We start from the raw sequence: 7,215 nt of genomic DNA, 5'->3' as shown, positions 1-7,215 counted from the left end.
GATGAAAACGGCAACATTGATTATGTATATCGTATCGTTTTGCAATGCAAATAATCAATTGTATCAATGCTACATTTTTTTGTGCGTGGCATTTAGCGATCTTTAGAAGATAAAAGAAGAAGTCTCGCCCCTTAATTTGACTTTATTGGACTCAGGACTCACTCCAGTCATGATTGAGTCACTGCAATGCAGTGAAATGACTGTATTATACACTTATTATGGATTCCATTAACATCACAAGAGGGCTATAGCTTTCTTGTTAACAGAGTGCATATAGAACTGGCCAGCCTGTAGTATACCTACTTACCTATAACATTTATCACCCCATCGTCAAATTATTTATTGAATTGATTGACAAGCGCTGATACATTGCAGTCAATGGAGATGATCAGAGTATTGGCAAACTGTGACATGGTCTCTGTGTATTCCTATTATGTTTTGGTGTATGTATTTTATTTTAAACCTATATTGTTCGTGAGTGTATGGCCCCTTAATTGATATATTTGTATGTCTCTTCACATATACAGCCTATTGGCTTATCAATTGATTGAATGACGACACCCAGTTATGTTCCACCTATTTAAGGTTTTCAAGGCCATAATACCCATGTCACTTGAGGGGCGAAAGGTTGTTGTATTTATAGGTTGAAATGAAAAAGACGGGGAGCAGAATTATATCGTGTTGTGGACATTCCACTTTTTTCCTTCATTCGGTCATTTTTCGGGTCCAGCACCTAAATTCTGAAAATGTGCATTATCGTTGTGCTGCTTTACATTATGGTTTTAGTAGAGCGGTGTTGTTTTTGGCAGCAACTTTCTATTTTAGTTTTAGTCATAGTCTTTGGACTGAAACGTCATTTAGTTTTAGTCACATTTTAGTCACCTGGAATGTCTTAGTGTTAGTCTAAAGATTTAGTCTAAAGATTTTAGTCGACTAAATCTACAGTTGATTTAGTCGACTAAAATGTATTTTGGCGGGTCTTGATGCCGTCGTAATGAGTGTTTTTACACTTGCTGAAAATAGCTGATCTACAAGCTCACAACGCGTCGCGACGCGTTGTGAGCTTGTAGATCAACCAAGTGTAAAATGACTTATACTGGATCTGTTGTCCACTAGTCCCTTCCTAACATTTTAGTCTAGTTTTTATTTGTCGACGAAATTGTCAGTATATTTAGTCTGAGTTTTAGTCACCATAGCATAGCTTTAATTTAGTTTCCATTTGTTTTTGTCAGTGAAAAAAATTTAGTCGACGGACATTTTTCGTCTTAGTTAATTTAGTCGACGAAAACAACACTAGTAGAGAACATAATGGGGGTTTCAGAAGCACTGTGCCCTGGGCTACAACATTGACTGTATGTGTACACATCCTCTAACCCTCTAAGACCCAGCGTTGCTTTTTAGCAACAATTTTATTTTAATTAATTACTAAATTATTATTATTTTTTCTGTTCTTTTTTCACCTAAACGTCATCAGTGATGTTCGTTGCAATGCCATTGCAATGCCATTGGTCATGATATTTGCATATAAATACCCCCCACAGAGGCTGAAATTCACACAAATTAAAAATGTCTGGACTTTAACCTAAGACTTTTGACCTTTACCCTAATAAAAGTAGGTAAAATAATTGTAATATATGTTTTTTTGTGATCATTAGAATGTCTAGAACATGTTTTATTAATTATTGTGAAAGATATCCCCCAAATGTAAATTATTAATTTATTATATTATTATATAATTATTATACATTTTTCATCAAACTTTTTTTTTTAACATATGTTTTAGTCTTAGTCCTAGTAGTACAAAGTAGTAGTAAGGTTGAAATCCATTTTTTGCAAGTAGAAATGAATGCGGGTCTTAGAGGGCTAAGCTTGCGACACACGCGCACTGTGTTGCAACTATAGCCATGCATCATGCATAGTTACATACATACATACAGGCTTCCACATGCTGCTGGTGTTTTGACCGGTTTAATGGCGGCAACATTAACCCATTCTGACCGGGCACCCATTTTGGTGTCGGCATCATGTTATGCTTTAGCTATTGAAAAATAGCAGATCTACAAGCTCGTATCGCGCCACTCGGTGGCGCGATACGAGCTTGTAGATCTGCTATTTTTTTGAAAAATCGAAGAACGACTGACATTTTTAGAATCTGACCTCAGGTCAGAATGGGTTAATCAGACCAGTGTGTGTGTCCAGTGGAAACCTCGTATGAATCTGATCTCGGGTCAGAATGGGTTAAAACTTTTATTAGCATCTCGATTGATTGACGGTTTGACGCGCAGCAGTGGAAGAATACCAGACGACTCGCCCCTTTACCAACTCGCCCCCGCAGAAATGTGTTAATGTAGTTCATTTAGTATTTCCCTAGCTCCCTCCCTTAAATCTGAAATTATCTTGTATACAGATTTATTTGATTGTATAGTAGTCGATCTCTATACTCTGTAAAATGAAGAAAGAATAACATAACACAGAGACGCTGACTGCTTAATTAAGTTAATTTAGGACCTTCTAGCAGTTCATTACATTTTATTAAACACATTTCTTCCATGTAGCCCATGTTGTGTAATGGCATCATTACATGCTATTATGCCCGTGGATATACAGAGTGAACTTAACAGTGATAAATTAATATGATAATACCTTTTATATAAGCACCAACATGAATCATGTTTGTTATTTACAGCTATAGGTAGAGTAGTGGGGCGAGATGGAAAAGGGGCGACCGTACCTGTTATTTACAGCTATAGGTAGAGTAGTGGGGCGAGATGGAAAAGGGGCGACCGTACCTGTTATTTACAGCTATAGGTAGAGTAGTGAGGCGAGATGGAAAAGGGGCGACCGTACCTGTTATTTACAGCTATAGGTAGAGTAGTGGGGCGAGATGGAAAAGGGGCGACCGTACCTGTTATTTACAGCTATATAGGTAGAGTAGTGGGGCGAGATGGAAAAGGGGCGACCGTACCTGTTAGCTTTACAGCTAGGTAGAGGAGTGGGGCGAGATGGAAAAGGGGCGACCGTACCTGTTATTTACAGCTATATAGGTAGAGTAGTGGGGCGAGATGGAAAAGGGGCGACCGTACCTGTTAGCTTTACAGCTAGGTAGAGTAGTGGGGTGAGATGGAAAAGGGGCGACCGTACCTGTTACCCAGTTGAATCGGTGCAGGTGATATGCTGTGATGAGAGGAGTCGGTTTAACCCGTTTGGACCTAAGCACGCATCTGTGTCACCTTAGTTTCTAACCAATAATTAAGAAAGAAGAAGAAAACGGCAGCTTTAACACTTTTTTTTTTTTGTAATTATTTGTTTGGTCCAAAATATTGTGTTTGTCGTCATGATTCGTCACGACAATAGTTGGCTTTGTACGACGCTTATAAGGTCTTTAAATAAATACGTTTTGAAATGTCTGAGGAAAAATGCATTGGAAACTATTTCCTGGGCCTGGCGTCGTCATGAAAGGGGACGGGACTGCGACGCTCTAATGCAGGGGTTTTCAACTGATAATAGCCTTATACTGTTTCTCAAACGATGGTCCACGGACTTAACTGATATACAGTACGGACACATGTGGCCCTATCTTGGGCGTGCCTTAACCTTTATCCCTAAACAATTTTTTTCTCCATATTTTACTACAGTATCTTGAAAAATATTTTAAAATAGTTAAACTAGCAGATCTACATCCATACATTATGGCTATTATCGGCTATTTGAACTATTTTAATAATAGTAATAGTAATATATATATATATATATATAATACAGTAAAAATGGAAAATTCGTGCAAGATATAGCACGTGATTATATGGGCACATTAACATTTCCTAATAATGATGACTCAATCAGGCGAGCTGGTACACTTCACCCTTCAGATTCTAACTGCCTTTTCTGTGGAATGTATTAACCTCAGACTTCCCAGTAATTCTGATAAACATTGACGCACTTCCACAGAACAGTGCACAGACGTTTAGTGCACTGTTCCGTGGAAGAAAATACGAAATCTTCACTTTGCTACATTGCTAAATGCATGGTCAGGGACCTGCACACAATACCTCCACGGACCACCAGTGGTCCACGGACCACCTGTTGAAAACCCCTGCTCTAATGAAAATCTAATTTTATTGCCTTTTTATGGCGCTTTTCTATGCACTACGTGCCTACTCAAAGCGCTTACAATGGTTCATTCATCCATACATTGGGAGGTGAAGGTTCATTCATTCATACATTGGGAGGTGAAGGTTCATTCATTCATACATTGGGAGGTGAAGGTTCATTCATCCATACATTGGGAGGTGAAGCGGCGAACAGTCGACGCCAGCGTCCTCACTTCCCACCCCCAATCCAAGCCTTGATGCCGAGTGTCAAGCAGGGAGGCATTGCTGGGTCCCATTTTTACAGTCTTTGGTATGACCCGGCCGGGGATCGAACCCCCGACCTCCCGTCCCATGCAGTCTCATGGCGGACACTCTAACCACAAGGCCACTGAGCTGGTGGCTCTATACTCTGTTGATGTTCTGCACACCTGGACACACTGCCTGGGATCCAGGGTTATAGGGTGCACTAGGTGAAAAGGTTTTGTTGAGACAGATCAACATTCAAACTGGAGAGCTGAACTCTGCCTGGAGGCTAAAAACACGTCAGGCATTCGTCTGTGCGTGCTTGCGACACACACAAGCCGCTGTGCTGAAAGCCCATGCAGCAATGTGTTACATACATGGCGGCTTATAGGCTGCGCCTCGCGGATGTGTTGAACTTGAACTCTCTGGCTGAAACAAAAGCCAAACCACAAATTAAAAACAACAAAGTGAGTCACACGTTACTCTCGGTGACTAAATCCTCCGTCATGCATTTTTGTCGTCGGCGTTGTGAATTTACGATGGGTGTGAATTTGACGAGAGGAATTCGAAGACATGCACTTCTTCTCACTATTCCTTTCAGTCCAACGTTCCGCCAGGCCAACCTGCGGCGGCTGTCCTTTATACTGTGTCATTATCTAACAATTACCACCTGGTTTTACTGGAGTCGTTTCAAATGAACCGGAGCGTTTCAACCAGTGTTGTTTTTGGCACGCGTTGTGAGCTTGTAGATCGGCTATTTTCAGCATGCAACCAAGTGTAAAATGACTTATACTGGATATCTTGTCCCACTAGTCCCTTCCTAACATTTTAGTCTAGTTTTTATTTGTTGGGAAATTGTCAGTACATTTAGTCTTAGTTTTAGTCATCATAGCTTAGTTTTCATTTAGTTTCCATTTAGTTTTCCACAGTGGAAAAAGGTAGTCGACGAACATTTTTCGTCTTAGTTTTAGTCGACGAAAACAACACTGATTTCAACGACATTGATCTGCATCTCTCTCCATGTTTTATATGGCCTGTTTTACTATAACTATACTCTCTTTGAATGAATGAATGAATAGTTTATTTCGATCTTTCAGAGGGGAGACATTACACAAAAGCAGTTTACTTTTTATTTTTTAGGTGATGGAAAAGGCAGAAGCTTAAAGCTTATTAGTGCCTATCCTTATCTCAATGTATTCCAAAATACTGTTGAAGATATGCATCACGATCAACATATAAACAAAACAAACAAATGACATTTATAGAAGAAGAAAAGAAAATTAAACAAACAGAAAACAGACAACTAGAAACAAGGAGGAAATACTATACTCCCATCAACTTTTATGGCCCGCAAACGTATTGCTGTGTGAGACAGACAGTCAGTCACGCAAGATTAAAATTCCACAAGTCGTGCCAGGTACATTTACAGCTACAGGGCACCACTAGGTCTAGCCAGGGCAAGCAGTGTGCCAGCTAGCTCTACAGGGCACCAGTGTGCTCACATAAAAGTGTCAATAGTACAAAATAATTGGCATTGAAATGAAATGTACTTAAAGTACCAAAGTTAAAAGTAGTAATCATGCCTAGTAATGTCCCCATTTCACAAGGTATCGCATGTATAACATGTATTAAAATATTTTGATAATAGCAGATCTATATACGAGCTCACGACACATTGTGACCTTGTGGATCGGCTGTTTTCAAAGTGCCAAAGTATGCAATATTACACGAGAGGGTGTGGGTTAACGTGATTATTGCCACGACAGTGATGCGGTCAGGAACGAGACGGAGTTGAGTTCCGCAAGCATCACTGAAGTTACCCTTAAAACTAAGAAAATCGCTGAAAAAAACCCCCACAAATCAGATTGATGCGAGTTCCTCACATCAATCATTATGGATGGCTGGAGGTTTTAGGGAACAGAAATGTTACATGGCATAAGATGGATGGTGTGAACGCGGAGGGTGTGGTGGCAAAGGAATGTCTTCCTTTATGCCAAAAGTGCCCCAGTAGCTGAAAAAGTAATTTTTTTGCTGACTCATGACTTTCACTCCACAACAGACAGAAATGTTGTCCTTTTGCCTGTGCTAGTACACACACACACACACACACACACACACACACACACACACACACACACACACACACACACACACACACACACATATACACACACACACACACACACACACACACACACACACACACACACACACACACACACAGAGACACACACACCTTAATGTTCTCCGTATTTTATTTCGACTTGGAAATGTCTGAAGCAGATCTTTTAACTTTCCCCACATTGAAGTTGTTTTATTAGCGGTGTTGCAGCTCTGTGGGATTTAATGGTGAGCTCCAGTCTGTTCAGATAGTACGTCAGTAACATTACGCTTTTGTTTTAGCGACCTTTAGCCTATCCAGGCCAAAGGTCGTTTCTCACGGGGAGCGAGTCGTCGTCTGGATCAGCGACAGGTCTGCTCCTATCTCACCAAACCCGGATTAGGCATTGAGCCGGGATTTATTACCACATATCCTGGTTTAGGGTGCGTTCGGTAATGCTCCCTGAACGCACTGGTGTGCTCTCCTGTCGTTAGTTTATTCAGTGCACTCGGTGCGTTGTCGTTCGGAAATCCAGTGCGCTGCGCACCGGGTGTGCCGAGTGCCCGCACTGAGCGACCCTACCCTGAAGCTGGGGTCGTCCACTGAGCGACCCTACCCTGAAGCTGGGGTCGTGCGGTGTGAATGCGTCACAGCCCTGGTCGTTCGTAAATAAGGCACACTGAACACACTCTGTAACGTCACCGCCCACCACACTCAACAAACGGACCACATTCCCGGTGCGAATTTCCGAACGCACCCTCAATATATCCATATATGGGT

Source organism: Protomyctophum parallelum (genome assembly GCF_964188405.1).
Source record: "Protomyctophum parallelum genome assembly, chromosome: 6".
NCBI classification, from domain to species: Eukaryota; Metazoa; Chordata; class Actinopteri; order Myctophiformes; family Myctophidae; genus Protomyctophum; species Protomyctophum parallelum.
Note: the sequence above shows the minus strand (reverse complement) of the source record.